This window comes from Diceros bicornis, chromosome 33 (assembly GCF_020826845.1).
Source record: "Diceros bicornis minor isolate mBicDic1 chromosome 33, mDicBic1.mat.cur, whole genome shotgun sequence".
NCBI classification, from domain to species: domain Eukaryota; kingdom Metazoa; phylum Chordata; class Mammalia; order Perissodactyla; family Rhinocerotidae; genus Diceros; species Diceros bicornis.
This window is the reverse complement of record NC_080772.1, coordinates 32,400,776-32,422,120: the sequence shown is the minus strand read 5'-3', so window position 1 is coordinate 32,422,120 and position 21,345 is coordinate 32,400,776. Positions and strand designations below refer to the sequence as shown.

At 36.4% G+C, this 21,345-nt stretch overlaps 2 long non-coding RNA genes across 3 annotated transcripts in view; one reads left to right on the top strand and one right to left on the bottom strand.

Annotated features, from left to right (window-relative positions):
- Positions 1-2,475, top strand: part of LOC131396591 (uncharacterized) — a 36,272-nt gene extending 33,797 nt beyond the window's left edge. The window contains exon 4 of the long non-coding RNA XR_009216589.1: positions 2,224-2,475. This is a non-coding gene — a long non-coding RNA (uncharacterized LOC131396591). The remainder of the gene's footprint in view (positions 1-2,223) is intronic.
- The window catches only part of LOC131396592 (uncharacterized), a 90,564-nt gene extending 88,009 nt beyond the window's left edge, over positions 1-2,555 (bottom strand). For both annotated transcript variants that reach the window (XR_009216590.1, XR_009216591.1), the window contains exon 1: positions 2,470-2,555. This is a non-coding gene — a long non-coding RNA (uncharacterized LOC131396592). The remainder of the gene's footprint in view (positions 1-2,469) is intronic.
- Between the last annotated feature and the right edge of the window lie 18,790 nt (positions 2,556-21,345).

The window sequence follows — 21,345 nt, the reverse complement described above, 5'->3', positions numbered from 1 at the left end:
TCCTGAACCTCACCCTTGGTCTGCTGAGTCAGAATCTCCCCAGATAATCCTTATGAAACCCGAAAATTTAGAACCTATGTCAGATGTGCTTTATTATATTTCTATCAAGCCAGACTACCAAAGAGCCACAGCAAGAAGAAAACATACGAACTCAATATTGTATTTATTTTACTTATTTGTTCGTGGACAGTGCCCACTACATCACACAATTCCCTTTCTATGAGAACACAAAAAGTATGGCTTTGGGGAAAAAGTTTGGTTTTTCCTGGAAAAAGCTTTACTTTTATCTTATCTGTGACTCTTACTTCTCTCTTTGTTCTGGTCACTAGATAACTCAGAAACAAATTTTAGACCTTTCTCTTATAATACTACAGTATATAATAAAATGCATTGAACCTACCTCAACAGTTTATTGTTATTTTTAAAGATATATAGATCGTAAACTGACTCAAATCCAGTTTGGTAGAAGAGTTGAACACAAATTCAGAGATGAGTCAATAAATCTCCTAATAATGTAATCTAAGATTACTTTCATTATTTTGGTAGCCAATAAATAATTTAAAAATTATTAACTCTGTCAATTGAAATACATATTCTTTATTACATATGCTTCACATAATTCTCCCCAATCTTTTCCTTTAAATTGTTACAAATTATTTGATTTGATTTTTCCCGTTCTCCACATCTCACAAATGGTGCAAAAAGATCATTGAAATATCAGGGGTTACAAATGTAGGGAGGAGCTAGGATGTAGCCCCCAAAGGTGAAGGAAAGTGTCCAGGAACAGTGTCGGGGGGGCACAACTGGAGAGGTAGACACCGACTCATAAACCAGAGCTCTTTGTGTGTCATTGTTTAAATGACAATCTACTTAATAAAGCCAGTACCCGGCCCATATTTCAACACCTTTTCCAAAATTGTGAGAAAACTTGTCATATGCCACAATCCATATACATTAAATATACTGTGTTCCTCTGATATTACTAGGTTAGTTGGTCATTAAAAAGAAAAATATATGTGGTCTGATGCTAGTTGCTGTCTTAATATATCAGCATATTCTCATTCCCAGTCATCACTTTCCTTCATTTCCTTCAGAAGATGCTCAAACCAATACGTCACAAACAATCTGTGGCAATGAATCAGTCTGGATTTTTCAAATTTTCAATTTATCATGGACTGAAACTTTTGTAAAATACAGTAAAAATGATTTACTAGAAACATGAAATAACATAAAAATCAAAGACACAAAATGCAAGTGTCAGGGTGGGTGAAAAGTCCCTTTCTTCCCTTATTGTGTTCTCAAGGCTGAACTAATAATAAAATAGACAAAAGACCAGATTAACAAGAGAAAAACCCAATTTAATACATACCTATTGGAGATCAAAAAGAAATGATGTTCAGAGAGTGAACAAAGTAGGCAGTATATATACCTTTTACACAAAGAAACAATAAATTTGTGACAGGACAAAGAAACTTAGGTTTGGGGTACATAAATAGTGAGCTCATGCTTGAGGTAGTAAATGAGCAAGGTTTGTTTATGCAGATTCTTAGCACTGAATTCCCAGCTCTGTTGATAAAGATGCAGGGAGACGACCTTTCACATGGGAGATTTATTTCCTGCTTTCATGGGGAACAGAGACAGGAGGGTCAGAATGCCCTTCTTTCCTCAAATTACTTTAATTTAAAATAATCAATATGCTATTGTGGGATATTTTGGGGTGGCGTGCCCTGGGCCCCAACACAAGTACATTTCAATAATTTTAACTTTTAAAATATATTTTTAAAATATTACTAGAGTCAATAGATGTAAAATTCTCTGACAAGTGTCTACAAAAGTTTCTAAATGCTTACTCTCTGTTTCTATACTTATCTTCTCACATGGAGCAGTAATGGTCTGCAGATAAGCACCTGTTGTGGACAAGACTTCTCATAACTTTCCATAAACAATCCCTGCAATCCTCTGCCAGTTTATAGTTTACAGGCTCCATTTCTTATAAATTTTTAGAAAAGGGATTATGCTTGCCCCTCTCACTTTCTTTGAACCTCCTTCTACTCCCCACAATTACTCAATAACTACTGCAAATGATTTAGCAATCAGGAGGCAAATCCTTTCAGTAGTGTGTGGGATAATCGGATCTAAGCTAATTAGAATTGCTAAAAGCACTTTCACAATCTTGGCCCCAGTTTAGGACTTCATTTCCTTCTTACCATTGTTTCTCCCCAGGTTTTCAATTCAAAGATGATGACCTCCATTCATGAACATCAGGTCCTTCTCCCTTAACGACCCAAGGAAAGCTGCATTTCTCAATCCCATTCCTGTTGGGCAGGACTATACCAGTAGAGCTATCCAATGGAGAGTGAGAAGCCCTGGAGCGGTTCTCCTGGTTCTCTTCCCCAGACCAAGTAAAAGAAAACAAAACAAAAAAAAAAACAAACAAATAAACTAAAACAGAAACAAACGCACACACACTTGTTTTAGGAGTTACATCTGCACTATAAGGTGAAGGCTGCCTCAGTTGTCTGGAGTCTCTGAATGACTGGGTTGAGCTGATCTCACTACAGACAGACCTGCACCAAAAACAAAGCATGAGAGAGAAATAAACCTTTGTCATATTAAGTACCTGAGATTTCAGAATTAACTGTTCCTGTAACATAACTTAGCCTATCCTGGTTAATACGATCCTTTTAAAAAGGAGAATGAAGCAAGAAAAAATAGACATCAAACAAATATTTAGAAATGGGATAATTATAGTAAAATTGAAAAGAAAAAGGAAATAAAGGGTGACATTCCCATAGATCAGGAGGATTGAATTTAGTCTAGGCTAGGCTAGGGGGTCAAGGAAGGTCTCTTTGAAGATGTGAAACTTAAGTTGAGATCTTAAGCGGGAGGCAGAGTTATTTGAAAGAAGAGGGAAAACGAGCACTTCAGGCAAAAGAAACTGGGAATGATTGCCTGGATGCTGGGAAATGTGGTGACTAAAATGTGGAAAGCCACCAAGCTTCCCTTCGTGAGCTTGGTGAGCTTCGTGCCCATGAGACATCTATCTGGTGTTAGACTTCTCTCTACAGTTTTAGTTCTCAAGACACTTCATCAGTGTGCTGGAGAGAGCAGGTCCTTCCGTAGTAGGTCTGGATTCACCCATTACTTGAAGAACCTCATATTTATTGCATGCCTGGCACATAGAAGGGCCTAGTAAATTGCTGACAACTGACTGAATGAGTAAAGAATGGAGGAATAATTGAAAGAAATAGTTTGCCTATCCAGAACATCTGTGTAGCATATTCTCAAGCAAAAATGAAAACCAAAAATCATGTTAGAGCTATTCTAAATTTTATGGTTTTCTAAATTGTGTTCATATTGCTTCTCTCCCGAGGATAGAGGAATATCAAATTGATTCTAATCAACCGCAGAGAAAGCCAACATAAATTATTGGAAAAAAAATCAATTTTTAAAGAGTAAAAGAAATGCCGTTTTATTACTGCCCAATACAATAACACAAATTAATGGACTAATGGAAATGCTATGGAGGCATTCTACTAGCCTCTTTTTAATGGCTCAGTCTCCCAACAAGCATATATTGGATACCATTTGTATGCAATCTTAGAGGTATAGTAAATAGTCTTTAGAGTCTGTGCTACAAATCTTGAAAAATATAAAATTTTTAAAAAAATCACCATCCTCAACATGCTTAGCTGGGTAGACTAGAAGTTACTGGAGATTACCACTGACTCAAAACATTGTATATTGATGAAAGTTAACATATTTGCATTAACATACTCATTTATCTTATTCAAACACATATAGCAAAATTAATTGAAATAAACTTATTCTCTGAAATTCATACAGTTATTTCCTAAATCTCCCTCTGTATTACCATTTTATACAATAAATTTCCCTTTTGTGAAAGGTACTGATAAATAAAATTGACTTCAATTTTGACATACACATGTGAAGAACAGAAAAGTCCAGGAAACAAATAAACATAGAAGATAGGCTCTTTCTCCTATAAGTGCTTTAAAGTTTCTGTTCTTCACAAACTAGTTTGTATGACCTTTCAAATTCTCTTTTTTCATTGAACAATAAGCATTTATGTAACAGCTACCTTAACGGTCCATCCACCTATGATTCAAGAACTATCTCCACTGATGAGCATTTGGGTTGTTTCTATATCTTGGCTATTGTGAATAATGCTGCAACAAACATGGGAGTGCAGATATCTCATTGAAATCCTATTTTCATTTGCTTTGGGTATATACCCAGAAGTGGAACTGCTGGATCATATGGTAGACCTATTTTTAATTTTTTGAGGAAGCTCCATGTTGTTTTCCATAGTGGATGGACCAATTTGCATTCCCACCAACAACAGGGTTCTCTTTTCACCACATCCTCCCATGTTTGTTGCAGTGTTATTCAGAACAGCCAAGATATGGAAACAACTCAAATGCCCATCAACAGATGAATGAATAAAAAGGATGTGCTGCACATACAGAAAGGAATATTATTCAGCAGTGAGAAAGGAGGATATCATCCCATTTGTGACAACATGGATGGAACTTGAGCACAATATGTTAAGTCAGATAAGTCAGACAGAGAAAGACAAGTACTGTGTGATATCACATATGTGGAATCTAAAAAAGTTAAACCTGTAAAAAACAAAGAGTGAAATTGTGGTTACCAGGGGATAGGGGAGGGAGGGGATAAGAGGGATGGTGTTTCAGGTTACAAACTTGTAATGAGTAGTAAATAAGCCATAAAGATCTAATGCACATAATAATGAATATAGACAACAATATTGTACTATAATTATGTACTATGATAAATATCACTATATCAGCAATCATATTACAATACATAATGTATCAAAGTAACACGCTGTATACCTTAAACTTACACAATGTTACATGTCAAATTTATTCAATAGTAATAAAAGAAGAGAAATATCTCCACTTTGTAGAAGGTCCTAGTATGATGGTTATAGAACAGATTCCAACTGCTCCTTTTTATAACACTCTCACACCTGCTTTTCCCACAAACTATTTTTATTTTGCTTTCCATATTATTTTATATACGGATAACCAATAATGCAATCTGTTTTCAGTCTTTAAAAGTCATTCAGTTTGTGGGGCCAGCCTGGTGGCATACTGGTTAAGTTCACACACTCTGCTTCGGCAGCCTGGGGTTCACAGGTTCAGATCCTGGGAGCAGACCTACGCACCACCCCTCAAGCCATGCTGTGGCCGCATCCCATATACAAAATAGAGGAAGACGGGCACAGATGTTAGCTCATGGCCAATCTCCCTCACCAAAAAAAAAAAAAAAAAAGTCATTCAATTTGAGATGTGTCCTAGATATTGTTTTCTGATCCTCCTTGCTGATAAGTAGGAAGATAGTTTCCAAGGTTGTATTTTATCTCAATCTATTTTACATTTCAACTTAAGGAAAAATCATCCTCACGAAATGATATTGCACCCTATGAATTGGTATCAGATTAATCATTTACGCAATCTTCAAGATCAAGCCAATACCTCTGCTTATTGCAACATCTAATCTAGCATAAACATGCTCCTTTGAGACAAAAATCCCTTGGAATAATTATAATTACTATATCTGTTTTCATCAAAATCAATGAATTTGACCTTCCAGTTTATAGTTGTAGTAATGCTGAATCATATTCTAATAAATTATTCTTTACTTTTGCATTTTGCTCTGCCTGTCTAGATTCCAGTTGCATGAAGGCAAAGATACATGTATGTATTCTTCAGCATGAACTATGTCAGGACTACTAGGAAGAAAACACTGGATCTAGTATCACTTAAAGTTGAGTCACTGTTTGCCTGGATAGGCTAGAGAGTTAAATACGTACATTACCCCCAAGCTTTCAACTCATCTCTTCCTTCTCCTTCTAGCTCCGAATTACCTATGTTAGTGAATCATCTCACAAAACATTGCTGAAAACGTTACCAGAATTCCATCTCTAAAAATCTGCCATATGTAATAGCATGACATTCATTTATTCCAATTGTATAGATTTATCCTGTATTCAAGGAAGAATATTTAAAAGCAGCTGATACATATGGATTCTCAGAGTAATATTCAATTTTTTTTAATTCTCTCCTTCTAAAAGAAAAATCCTTAGTAATGTTAGGGAATAGAATTAATGAAAAGATTATAAGAAATCACCTTATGAGAAGATGACTTTTACTAGAAGTCCTCAAGGGCCTTTCTAACTTCCTTATGGATTGCAGTTTAAGTTGATAGATAGACAGGTTCTGTCTCAGCCTATAATTTACAGCCTATAATTTACTCCTATGTAGAGAAGTTTAAATGGATTTGTCTTTAACTTAAACAACAGCATTTTACATCACCATTTTCTTCTCATCATATTCACTGATCAATAATGTAAGATGACTGAGGAGAGCAGAAAGATAACTTCTGCATTTGACAATTAAGAGTAGGCGATTGGTATCTTTCCAAAGTGTATTGAATGGTCAGCAGTGACCTTAAAAGTCAATTATGCCCTAAGTAAAATAGTTTGAGGTCATATTCACCTAGAACTAAGTGCGACTTTAAGGCCCAGAGATCAAGGGATTCCAGTAAGTGCAAAGAGAACGAACACCCATTCATTATCCCTCCTGAGTCACATGTGAAACTTGGGGTCAGAAAGAATTCCAATGATGATTCTTGTTTTGTACCATGTCTTCAGAGAGAAAGGTTTCAGCACAAGTGAACTTTGGCCGCCACCCTTCCTATTCCTAGCTCTATTGATGAGAGAGGGAGAAATTTGGATTGTCAATTCTATAACTATTTTGAATTAGACATAATAATGTCTAAAATTATATAGTGACTTTCATTTGCAAAGTAGTTTAACACACATATCTCACACAAGATAGATTCAAAACACTCACTAGCAGACACCCACACTTAGATTTTCAACAATCACTGTGCCTGTTGTCTTTTTTTAAAATCAACATTCATCATTACTTGAAGGTAAAAAGTATAAATGAAAACTTCTCTCCACATCATCACCTTACATCTTCAAAGACTCTAAACATAAAGCAGTAATAAAGCAAGCCAAAATGTTAATTCCTTCTACTAGCCCAGACAGAACCCCTAGAATCTCTGTCAGGAATACCAAAAAGGGATGAGGGCCAGAGGGCTGGGGTTACATGGAATATAACATAGAAAAGGCAACACTTTTCAGAGGCTAGAATTAAGAATGGTATGGAAGTGGTACATCAACTTCAGCCAGACGTTGAGGAAATCTTCCACACTATATTCTGAATACAGTAGAAAAATGGGAACCAAGCGTTTGTAGTCAAATGGACCTGCAGCTAATTAATTGAGTAGTTATATCCAAAGAACGTTAAAAAACAAATCCATGTCTAAGAGAAACAACTGTCCAACTATAAACCACATGACTTAAAACTTAGACCTAGACTGAAATTAAAGCATAAAAGACCTATTTATCAATCTTCCAGGTGAAATATGAAAGGAGAAACTCACCAAATCAAGATTTAAAATTATTTCCCAGAAATGAAATTCTAGGGTAAAATCAATCAAATTTTAATAAGAATGTGTATAGTTTCTCATTTATTTTTTTAATCAAGCAGAGAGGAGGCTAAGAATTACCTAATTTGATAGTATTTAATGTGAAAAGCGTTAATGATGTTGGTTGACCAAAATTTCAATGAGACAGTAGGATGATGCAATTACCAAAAAATGCTGATGTGGTCATGGGCTATATTAAGAAGATCATTTCAAAAGAAAAGAAGAACACAGTGTTCTCATCTTTGAAAGAGAAAGTCTGAACTCAGCACAGATAAGGTGACATTTGGAATGTTGCATTTTCCCCCTAGTTACTAACATTTAAAGAGGGATGTTGGGAACAGTGGTTCCCAAATGTATCAAAATGGTTAAAGAATAAGAATAATCTAGGGGGTTTTTTAAAGACTTAAATAATTCAGGGATCCAGGCCCCAAAATTGTGAATCAAGTCTGGGGTAGAACCCAAGATTATATACTTTTCCAAAGCCTTCCAGTTGATTCTGGTGTACCAATTGGTTTTGGATCCCCTCGTCTAGGTTCAGGCACCATTTGTTTGAGAGAGTTAGAAGCACACATCTCTAAGCCACCTGTCACTGTTATGGTTATATCTCTGAGGTGAAAAGTGGTGACAGATAGGCAAGATCTAGGACCCCAAATCCTATATCCTCAAATTTATTTTTAGTCAAAGCTCTGGCCCCAAACCCTTAATGATGAACTGAGCTGGCTCACTTTTAATTTACAAGGATGACTTTGCCCAGAGTAGACCAATTTAAGTGGCCGAGATGATGCCTCCTTAACCTGGGCTAGACTTTGGTTCTGACATGGATTTCCCTTGGCCAGAAACCCCTCCCATATTAGCAGGCAACCCCAGGCCTATCTTTCCATACCTGTTGCATGGCATTCCAAAAATGCATAATCCCAAAGATGAGCCAAAGATAAAAGAATATGACTCGTGCTCTCTTTTCCTGAGCAGAAAGCTCTATTTTGAAATTACAGTCACATAGGGCATCTCCTCCCTGAAAGCTGAGTGAGAGAACTATAAACGCTCCCCGGAAGTCAGTACTGTGTTCCCTCTAGAGAGTTTAAAGAGTGTCACCAACATTTAAAATCTTCTACAATTTTGATTCAAATTACATTTCTATTTTTAGCCCTCTTCTTCTTTTGTGAAGCCTTCACTCTAACCAAAGTGACCTACGTGCTTTCTCCTGGACATTTAATCTTTATTCTAATTACCAAGTTCTCTCATCATGTTTCCAAGCCTCTGGACATGCACTTAATCTAACCTTGGCCCCTGGAAAACCACCATATTTTAGACCAGATGTCAGCAAACTTTTTCTATAAAGGACCAGAGAATAAGTATTTTTAGCCTTGCTACCGTACTGTCACTGTCACAGCCACTCAATTCTGCTGTTTTGTAGCATGAAAGTCAGCACAGACATTGTGTTAAACAGAAACAGACACAGGCCAGACTTGGTCTGCAGGCCATGGTTTGCAGAGCTCTATTTTAGATTCAGCTCAGAAGTTAGTTTCTCTGACTCTTTTCATGAAACTTTCTTCCCTTTCACCTCAATCAAGCAGAGAGAGAATTTCTTCTTTTATGCTCACCTAGAATTTGTACATATTTTTATTACAGGAATTCTCTCATTGTATTATGTAAATTATTTACATGTTCGGTTGCCTCTCTAAACAGTGAATCCATCAAGGATAAACACCATGTTTTATTAATCAGTCTCAAACAAAACAGCTTACACCCTATAGGTATTCAATAAATGTTGACTAGTTGAATGAATAAATAAATGAGTGAATGAATAGATGATGAATATAAATGTTAATTTGAGGTGAATCTTGAAAAAATTAATAGGATTTAGCAAATGACACTTGAAATATAAGTGTAAAGTACTTTAAATCTAAGGGGAAACAGTTTCTTTTTCTCCCTGAACAACCTCGTTCACTCATTCTACAAATTTTGGTTGAAGAGTACCTGCTGAGGACAAAGCCCCTGAGAATTAGCATTCTGCAGGGAAGTGCATCCCAGAGGCGAAGACTAGAAAGTACACGAAGTCACTGTGCCCACTAAATGGGCCTATTATCGTCTGTGCATGAAAGTCCTTTTAAAAGTTAATGAGATCCAAATGCATAGAGCAGAATAAAAGAGAGGAATACTCAGACTAAATTGCACCAGAATTTAAGACACTCTGTCCCCGTATGTTGAATCAAGGGATTTGGGTTATTGAAGATCAGCTTCTAATGAAGGCTTTTCATCTGTCCTACACATCACTGTCCCTTCATTAGCAACGTATTAGAGAGGAGAGCACGGCATAGCACCAACATACTAATCCTTTGTTTGAGAAGGTCCCTAGGTCTTTATGTCCCCTTTAAGTACCCTTAATCTTCTTTGACTATGAATTTCTTAATTTGTATTGTTTATTATTCTGTCCAATTGGCTCTCCTCATGGCCATCTGCTCTAATGTATATTTCATAAGTGATCTTCATATATTTCAGGTGCCACACTACTCTGGGCAATCGTCTATGCAATTATTGCTAAAAGGACTGAGCATCATTTCTGTTGGCTGAAAACTTAATAGTTACAAGATGTAAATCTAAAAGTTTTCTTCAAACATCTGAATATCTATTGCTAAGCTTTGACCAAACATGCCTGATTGCATTAAATTCATAGCTCCAGGTTCTCGGAAAGTGAGCTGCATGTATAGATTAGTAGCCTGAGCTTCTACAACGTTCTAATGAAGTCTGATTAACTGTAATAACTGAAATTTCACTGGCTCTGAGACAACTTGCCAAGGCTGGACTTCAACCCCTTGAAAACTTTCCCTCAGACACCCTCAAGTATTTGAGCAATTCCCAGGAGATATTTCCCATATTCTCATGAGGAAATTCATTCCCACTTGGTGTTAACCCTGCTCTGCCGTCTCTTGCTAGAGAACACCATCGATATATGAAGCCCTCAAAGTCTATTGCTGTGGTAATAGAGAAGAAAAAGTAATGCCACCCTCTTTGTTATATTTTGTTGGTGAGGACAAGTTGGAGGTGTAAGCCCTTAGTGAATCAAGTCCATATTTCATGACAGTGCTTTTTATTCTTAACACACAGACGTCTGTCCATGGATCAGGAATGGGTTCAAACGGAAATTTGCAAATTGTCTTCAGAACAAGCTCTCTCCTCTGATGCCAAAAGTTTTGTTCCTGGGAAGATTTATTATCCTGATGCATTTCTTCAGGGCCAGATCTTTCTAAGGGGTCACCTCACCTCCTCAATTAATATAGTCTGATGTCTCCCACATTGGCCTACCCCCGCCCCCACGCCCCACCGCTTTTTGCTATAAGGAAATGTCCCCTTGTCTTCAAGATAGAATCCTTGCTATTTATAATTCTCTTATCTTAAATGCCTTCTTTAGTTTAGTAAAGACTATTCATCAAAGTTATGAAAAAACAGTTAATCCACTTCTTTCTGAATGAAAAATGACAAATATACATTACAAATAATATTACTAATATCTTGTCAGAAAGAGCTGCCTCATGTGGAGAAGTACATTGATTACATTTTCTTTATATTTGAGAGCTGGGAAAGATCTTGGATAGTGCCTTCAATGGCAATGTTCTACAAATGAGAATATTTAGGTCTAGAAAAATTAAAGGGATTGTAAAAGTTGCACAGCTAGAAGGTTGAATAGTTATTATGGTAATCACTTGGAAAGACTAGAAAAGGTAAAACTTTGAAGAAAACGCTGGGAAAAGTTCATCATGAACTTGAATGTACATGGTAATAACAGACCCTGGGAGACACTAGCACCAAGCCAGGAGTGGCAGGGCAAGTTAGGCAGGCCAATGACAAACCTAACACGTACATATCACGGTTTATATTATTTTCCCAGGGAAGGCTTGTAATGAGAAAACATTGTCCACCAAAAATTATGCTGAGTCTTCCATGACCTTATTCCATGCTCTGCACCGAATTTTAAAAGTTCTAAGACAATACAGGTATTGTCATTCAGTATAATTTCTGTGTGCCCTCTCCCTTTCCTCCAGAATGTGATCTTAAGGAGGTATTGAGGTTTTTTCTATATTTGTCATATGGTGCCAAAAGACAGGTCAAAGGACATCTTTGAAATTCTCTTGAGCTAAGAAAAGAGAACATATTTCAGTGTCTTCTAAAAACAAAAGGACACCAGGAATGGGAGCAATGCATCTGGTCTCTGACAGCTCCTCTGTTTGTGGTGGTTATTGGTTACAGGGCTTGACTGCTACCTGGAAGTGTAAATTGCACCCCTGGGATTGTTCTGCACGTAACCTTTAACTCACAATTGATAGCAAACAAATGAAAGAGAGGCAATACCATCAGATGTGATGATTTATTTGTCAAGCACAAGTTTTTTGTTTAATATAAATGTAAAAACACAACATTCCCTTCAAGCCAGCCAGGTAGTTTAGGCAATTTATCAAACCAAAAGCACTGAAGCTCTACAGTAAGAAAGGAAGAAAATGCATTTGTGCCCAAGTAATTGTCTGTCTCTTCCTGAAACTCAGTAAGATAGATTTGGGGCATAGGTGATTCCAAATAATGATTACAGTCAAACAAAGAAACGTCTTCATGCAATTAGTCTAATTTCATTTCATCTTTAATTTTCAGAGGTGCTACCATATAACTAATGTTAAGTTTCCTTTTTGCTCTTTGAACTGTTTTGTGAATTTTTATTTCTTCAAGAAGGCTCTCGTCAGCTTCTCATTCACATGTGAATGCAGTCCTTTCGAAAGCCATTTTTCTTCTGTTGTCTCTCTTGATGAAAGCTATTTTATAACCTTTGCACGAATCCTGCCCCAAAACAAAGCTGATCCATGTAGCCACTCTGTAAGGTCTAAGTTGTATTGTGACTATTCCATCCATTCATCCACTCAAATATTTATTGAGTATTCACTACATGCCAGGAAGTACTCTAGAAGCTGGAAATATCAGGATTAACATAAATTATAAGATTCTTGATTTCATGGAACTTGATATAGTGGGGAGAGAAGAATGAGGGGATGGGAATAAATAAACAAGATAATCTTAAGTGAGTAAAGTGACCTCAGGCAGAGATGGCAGTTACTTTAAAGAGAGTGGAGAGATAAAACTCAAGTAATATTTGAGCTGAAATCTGAATGGTAAGAAGAACTCAGGCATGAAAACATCCAAGGGAAAATATTTTGAGAAGGAATAACCAGGGCCAAGACCCTCAGTCAGGAAAGAGCTTAGCATGTTTAGGGAATAGAATAGGGGGCAGTGTGTTGAGCAGAGTGACAATGGGGGAATCACAGAGACAAGTTCTAAGAGAAAAGCAGGGACCAGAACCTACAGTGCCTTGCAGGTCACTGTAAAGGATGAGATTATTTCAAGGTGTGATGGGCAAATATTGGAAGAATTTAAACCAAAAAGTGACAATGGAAGTCTTTAGGATGGAAAGAAAAAAGAAAGAATGCAGTAATTTCACTACTATGTTTTGTTTATATGTTTGCTTGTTTGTGCAAACATTTTGTAGTTTTGGAATTTAGTGGATGAAGGTACAGCACATCCGTTCTACGGATGTAATGCTTTCTTACTGTTTTCAGTTAATGAAACTCGCTCGATGATCTTGTTTTGAAGGTGCGTAAAGGTGGGGAGATTAAGGCAGCCTGGAAATACCTAAGCTCCCAAATGTGTTTAGTAGAGACTCAAATCTGGTAGAAGAGAGAACCTGAAAAAAGAATCTGAACCTCAAGAACAAGGAAAAAATCAGTATAAATGTTATAAAACTTAAAGGATAATTAGAATCATCAGGGAAATTAACTTGGTAATTAGACCTTCTATTCTCTGTCAAATACAGAAGCCCATAGGCTGATTTTCATTAACAATATAACAACCAAATTTCAGATCAATATATACTTTAAGCTGTCTTGCCTTTACACTCTTCAAACACACACTCACAATAGAAAGAAAGTCAAATGTGAGGACTGTTACATTCGAATTAAAATTTTATACCTCACACTTCAAAATCAGAAATAACTGTAAAGCACAAAAACATTAAGGAAATAGACTATACATTAAATCCTTTCGTCTGTTAAATTCTGCACCATTTGCCACATATTCTCAGAACAATGGGGGAAAATACATAGAAAATTACTTCCAGAATTAAATCAGAAAAATTAAAGACCATTTTCTGTGCAATTTACTGTACATTTTGAAGACCAAGTTCTCAAAGCCACTGAAAGCCTCTAATAAATGTTGAGCTACATTTATGAAAGTAAAGGCAAATCTCTACCAAGAGATATAGCTGACCCGATGCGTGTTTTGAATGGTGACTATGTCAAGGGAATTACAGTAGATAGAAGAACTGGCTCAAAGTAAGCAAAACTGGTCAACTGAATGAACACTGTGTGAGATATCTCTGCAAATATGGTACAGAGGATGTCTTTTTAAAAAGCTGAAAATTCGACTTATTTGATTCTTTTTGAGAAGCCTCCATGCCCTGTTTACACTCAGAGTATCCTGCCATTTTCCTTCCCTTTTGGTCTTTTCAACTTTAAGACCCATACATCTCAGAGGTTTAGATGGGACTCTTGTCACACTGTCACTGGTGTGTTCAGGCTTGGCAGAGGTAGAACATTCTGTTCTGCTTTTTGATCTGAAAGATCAGAGACCTAGAGAAAAATGCAAATACCAACCACTGTCAATGCCCAAGAGGACCTCAATAGTTTTACCGTTAGTTTAAGTCAAGACTAGGCAAATTTGAATTGAATTTGAATTCATATTGAATACCTATAATAAAGGATACACATAACTCATAAAATATAGATGCACAAGAAGCAAAACACTAAAGATAATTTAAGTATTTGTTTCCGCTTCAAAACTTAACTCCTTAAATTCAGTTCATCTTCCACACTGTTTCTTTCATTGGTCCTATTATTCTTCCTGAGAAATGGAAACTGGCAATAAATGGATATATTTCTGAAGAGAGAACTAACAAGAGTAGGTAACCCGTTAATTAGGAAGAAGCAGAATGGCATAGAAGTTTAGCGTGTAGACTCTGGAAGTAGGTTTCCTGGGCTTGATTCTAGCTCTTCTACTTCATAGTCACTAATCTGCATTGCCTCCGTTTCCTTATTTGTAAATGGGGATAATAACAGTATCTTTTTTAGCCAGCCCTGGTGTTCTAGTGGTTAAGATTCACCGATCTCACCTCCCGGGTGCGTTTCCCCGTCAGGGAACCACACCACTCGTCTGTTGGTTGTTATACCGTGGCAGCTGCTGAGATGCTGAAAGCTATACCAATATTTCAGATACCAGCAGAGTCACCCATAGTGGACAGGTTTCAGCAGAGCTTCTAGATTAAGACAGACTAGGAAGAAGGACCTGGCCACTCACTTCTGAAAAAATTGGCCATGAAAACCCTGTGAAGAGCAGCAGAGCCTTGTCTGATAGAGCGCCGGAAGGTGAGAGGATGATGCAAAAAGATGGGGCAGAGTTCCACTCTGCTGCACACAGGGTCACTAGGAGTCGGAATTGACACGATGGCACTAACAAAACAGTCCCTACATCATAGGGTTTGGCAGATAATTAAACGAGAGGATATATACAAAGTGTACAAAACTGTTCCTGGCATGTAGTTAAAACCATATATACCTATTAGCCACTATTTTTAAAGAAGTAACAGTTTACAAATGACCAGAAGTTGTTCAAGATAATTAAAAGTCAATCCTGGAGTTTATTTAACGAAATGTGGGTAAATTATAAGTAATGTTATTTAAAAAGTAATTGTGAGACAGTATAAGGTAAGAAAATCTGATTTTTTTTATCCTAACTAGAGTTGGAGAAAAATGCAAATAATAAATAAACCCAAAAAAAGGGTCTATTAATAAATTTATTGACGATAAACAACTAATGAAACAGGAGATGCATTCCTAGTAAAATGGTAACATGAAAAACCATGAGTGGACTTAAAAATGGCTGATTTCAAATCTAGGCTCCATCACGGCTAGTTAGGGGATCTCTCTGATATTCAGGGTTTTTTGCTGTAAAATCGAAATATTAAAAAACATTCTCATGAACTTGGAACAAGGATTAATTGAGAGAATGTGTGTAAACAGCCCTCAGTGTCTGGCACACAGTAGGTGTTCAGTAAAAGTTGTCCATTCTTCCCTTCCCAAAGCTGAGGTCACTGAGGTCAGCCCAACCTTCCTCCAACACTAGTCTGTGGGGCAGAGGTGGAGGCTGAATCAAAAACTGGTCTCCTCTGGGAAAGCACTGACTGTCCCAGCATGTGTCTCATCAGGTAAAGGCAACAGAAATAAATTTTGAGTCCCACACCTGCCCCCCCAAAAAAAAGAACGGAAGAGGAAAATTCTCTTCCCTAGGGCCTCAGATTTTTTATTACCAAGATTATGTAGATCAATGTACTTTGCCCAAGATTCACTGAGTTTAGTGAAAGGTAATGGCTCTTAGCAGACTGGATCGTCCTCAAGGATAGCCACAGACCAAAATGCATTGAACTGAGACAGATCTGGCAAGACAGAGCAAGCATAAGCCAATTAGAGATGATTCGGTGAGTCTTTTTAAAAAGTGGGAACAACTGCCTCTCTTTCCTATGTTTTTTCTTTAGTGTTCATAGAAGTACACATTTGTACTTACTTCAAGCAGATGCTCTCTTACTAAATAATATGGGGGGTCGCTGGGGTAGGATTGTGGGAGGACAGATATGGACCCCTAACAAATGTGGCATTTTCCTGTGGACAAAGTCAAAGGAAATCTGGCAAATAGAATTTTCATAAGCTTACTCATTCATGCAAGCATTTGCAAGAATGTTTAGACTAGTGCTGTCATGTAAAAATATGTGAGCTACATGTTTAATTTTAGATTTTCTAGTACCTACATAAAAAATAAACACATGAAATAATTTTAATAATATATTTAACTCTATATTTCAAAAACATTATTTCAAGATGTAATCATTAAAAAATTATTCATGAAGTAGTTTACATTCTTTTCTTTTGTACTAATCTTCAAAATCCAGTGTGTATCTTATCCATACAGTACATCTCAATTCAGACCAACTGCATTTGGTTAGTGGCTGGTATACTAGCTCAGATCTAGAGAGTTGATATGAAATAATAATAGTAGACTGGGTTTTACTGTTCCTCTTTAATGAACATATGTCTGAGTCTAACAAAAAAATATGGAAATATCCCAGTACTTGAGACAATAAACATAACTTATTTTTCTGAGTCAATTTTTAATCTATTTCAATTCCTAGGTATAACCTAGGTGGTGTCTATGGCTGCAACTGTTTCATCTGAGATTAGCAGTGAGAGTTTTGAAGCAGTGGACTCCAAGGGGAACTCAGAAACACAAGGTCAAAAAAACTCACACTGATCTGCCTTTCAAAGTCATCCTGAAATGCTTTATAAATATTAATTATAAGTTGCTAAGAAGACACATTTTTGCTGAAGGAACGAGCAAAAGGAAGATGATGAAAAATGTACAATTGGACAAAATTCATGTTTTATAATTTTATAATTTGTATTTTTATTGGTAAAGATTAATTATGTGTTATATTGAACAATTTTATAGCTATAGAAAGATGATAGGTCGGTACACACATACATACATACACACATAACACTATGAGTTATCTAAAACTCCTCTTTCAAGTAAAAATATTTAATTACAGAAATCTAAAATTACTTCTAAATCATTCATTTAAGGGTAGGGACTGCATAATCGAGACCAACAGAGACATGGCATAAAGAAGTCTAGAATGGACAAAGGAAGATGAAAATGAGTAGAACCTTACACTCATTACTTAAATTTTCTCAAGACTGTCTAAATCTGTATGCTTTCCAATTATTCAAAAATTGAGAAAAAATATTATTTTTACCTTCAGTCATATTCTACTTAAGCAGAGAAATCTTAAAATAATCATTAAAACTTCATTATCACCTGTTCATACTATTATGACTTGTTATTGATTCCTATTTTTTCCCACGATGGCTTATCCAAGATACTATATCAAGGTCTTCTTATAAAACATAGTTTTCATTACACTATTCCTGTAATGGATTTCCTCTTTGCTATCGGATCAACTCCAAACTCCTCAACATCCTGAATCTTCCATCAGATGCTCACACCTAATAATGTCTCCTGACTTGCTATCTCATCGGCCACTCCTCTTTATATTTCCGCACATTCTGTACCTAACAAATTATTTATGCCCAGAGTCTATGAGAAATAGTGGAGAGAGACATGCCAAAGTGCTCTATGAAATTTCACTCTGTCTTTTCTGAGGCCAGCCGGAGTGCTCATGAATCAGCTGCAGTAGAGAGATACCCAGATCTGGCCGGGGAACAGCTATAAATGTGAAAGAAAAAAATACGGGATCAAAATCACAGGTATGGGAGATCTGATTTTATGAGATCAAATACACAGAATGGAAAATCTGTGCAGCTGACATATTAGAAACTCTTGCCAAAAATCGAATAAGTAGCTAAATCCTGAATTACTGAAGAGCTGCCCAGTGCTAAAGATTTTTAGTGGTATTTGAAGGTCTACTTTGTCAAGGCCAGTGAAATATGCCAAATTAAATGACCTGTCCAGCACATGAATCAGCCTTGGGCATTTTAAGAAAAGAGGTTTTTTTTGGCATAGGAAGAATCTTTTCAGATTAACCCAAATCATGGCTAGATGCTAAATCCTATTACTTTAGCATGAGGTCAGACCTCAGCATTATCAAGGTGAAGTCAAAATGTAATATAGACAACTTGCCTCACAGTCTGCTGTGCCACCTTTATTCAGGGAGAAGACATAAGGCCAGTTCCATAATTAAACGTAGGAGAAAAACTATGAAAGTTTTTCTATACTATAAGCTCCATAAAAGAGGGACTGTGTTTCATTCCCGCTCAATTCCCAGCGCCTAGAATAGCAGACACCTTAGAGTCTCTCTCTCAATTCTTTCAGTTGTTCATAACTGCTTAGTGAATAATCTGAATGTCAAAAGTGCTAAATGCTAAATGTATCGCAGTCCTAAACCATCTATACTATTTTCTATGGCCCAACACGTTACTCTACTTTCTAAGAGTCAAATGAGCAATACTCTAGAAAGAAAGGATTTGAGTCTTGCACTCACATAGTTATTGGTTTTGAATAAGAAAGGGAGTATTCTTTCATATAATGTGTGCCCAAACAAATCAACAATACTATCATGTAGTTTTCAGAATTTTAGGCTAGCTCTAGATAACTATATGCATTTGGCTAATATGTAGTTTTCTAATTTAAGTTAGAGTTGATTATTTCTTTCTTTTGGAAATATCAAAAAAGCCATGCTGTTTAATAGTGTCAAATACATAAAAAAAGGCTATGTAAGTTTTTTTTAGTATCATTATTGTTCTTTCTAAATATAAAATTTTATATAAAAGAGTTGTTCTTTTACCTAGGGGAAAAAATAAACAATTTGTAACAATGATACCTTTAAAAAAAAACTCAATTAAGTTAAATTTGTCAAATAAGAGTTCTACTATAAGAACAATCTCATAAGCATCAACGTATATCTGATATAATTACGGTCAAAGAAACATTCTATCAAACACTGGTGCAAATATTTTTCTCCTCTGTTAACCCACTCTTAATATGGGTGACTGGTCAACTTCACCAAGATCATTAGTTATAAAATACTTATAAAAGTCAGATTGATGTACGGGTCAAAATAATGTGATAAATAGTCCCCATTTCCCCTACATACACACATACACATACATGCATACGCAAACTCAAAGACACACATTTTATCACGGAAAATGGAAGTCATCTAACAGTGGTGGAGTCCTACTATTATTAGGCATATATTATAGTATGCATTATCTCATTGACTCTTCACAAAAGTATCTCCGTTTTACAGATGGGGAAAGGGAGTCTCAGATGCATAAGGTAATTTGCCAAAGCTCACACATCTAGGATGGTGGAATCAGGATATGAATTCAAGTGCTTTGCGTCTATAAGCCATTTCTTTCTACTCTATAACTCCTCTTTTTCCAGATCTTTGTCCTTGAGACATTTCAGGGAATTAGAAGAGCCTCATATTTTCCCTCAAATTAATTCTGGTACAGAAACATACACACAAACACACTTTCACACAATTATATATAAAAGGTTTTAAAATTAAGACTTCTAATCACTTGTGGTGGACCTTTGTCCACTTATGATGCATTCCCAATGTGAAGACGCGATGAGAGGGGCTGGATAGTTGTGGTGGTTACAAACATATTTTAGAGCCAAAGGCTTGATTCCTTCGTTTAATCTCTGTGTGACCTCGAGCAAATTGTAATTTCTCTAAGCCTCAGATTCCTTGCCCATAAAGTGGATCTAAGAATGCTACCTGTTTCGTAAGGCTGTTACATAGATGCCTCAGCTCAGAGCCCGGCACTCGGCAAGAGAACAGTTAAAACAGGCTGTCGGCAGGTTCAATGAGAATAAACAGAAAGGCGGATTCCTGGTCCCTAGACCTGCTTTCTAATTTCTGGAGGCGGGTTCCACACCACTAACCGTGGAGCGTTTTGCAAAGTGAACTTTGTGGGTTTTTATAAGAGAAATAATTAATTCACATGCTGGGCTGACATACACTGGCTATTGAGAGGACTCCGGGGCTGAAGCTAAGTTGTTAAAGTTCAAAAAGCAAGCTCCTCAGCTGAGCTACATAATAGGAAAAAAGGTCACCTTTGACTGACTTTGGCTGTTGGCTATCAACGGTGAACTTTTTTTCACAGCATAGTCCCATGTGCTTTAACAGCCCCCCAATGGATGCTTTTGACAGAAGGTTGGAAAGAAATGCTAAGGAAGTGAAATATCTAGACAAAGCTTTCTCTCTGCAAGAAGCCATCTCCTATTGTAACGACTTCTATCTCCACCCATGGAGCCCTCTTGAAAAGGACCCCTTACAAAGCCAAAGATACAAATAAAGAAAAAATCTATGTTGCAGCTCTTCTTTAAAATGCTTTTAGATTAATTTTGAAGGTTCTACAAATGTTTAGGGACTCAGCTGGAGATTATTCAGGAAGGGCACCTCAGATTCCAGGTTCCTGATGAACGCACTGCCACCTGGCAGTGTCCAAATAAACAATAAATCAGACTTATTAGCATTTACTTCCTAGAAGATTTCAAAATCATAGGATTTAGAAGTTAAATAATGTGCAAGCAGTAGCCAATGTGTAGACTCTCCATAGACTAAAGCATTGTCTGCATGAAGCCATTATAACCATCTGTAATGAAAAAAAATTTTAATCAATAGAAGTATTGTTTGGTATGTACGAGGCAAACTAATTTGTTACATCCATTTGTTTTTTTGATTTTAATGAATCAATCGCTTCCTTATCATAGAGAAAAAGCTTAAGAGGCCAAGTTCAGTATTATTGAAATATACATATGTACAAGAAATTTGCAATTTTGGGGAGTGGGTGAGGAATAAGTCTAGGAACTATAAAGAAATCCAACTTGGATACAGATGATAATGTTTAAATTTAATTTTATCTTATTTAAAGAGAAATGCATATAAGTAATAGAGGTAGAAAATGTGCCTTTGCACCTCCCAGTTAAGTAGAAAACTCTGTGTCATTAGTAGCCTTTTTGAGCATGTATTAAGATCTAATATTTTGTGTGATGCAGCTCTTCATTTAAAAAGACAGCACTTCCAAACCACCATCAATGGATAATATAGTTAGAATGACTCTTTGAAGGCAGTGATAAATTTCCTTTCAACAGGAAAGTTGTGGGATGCAGTATTGTGGTAAA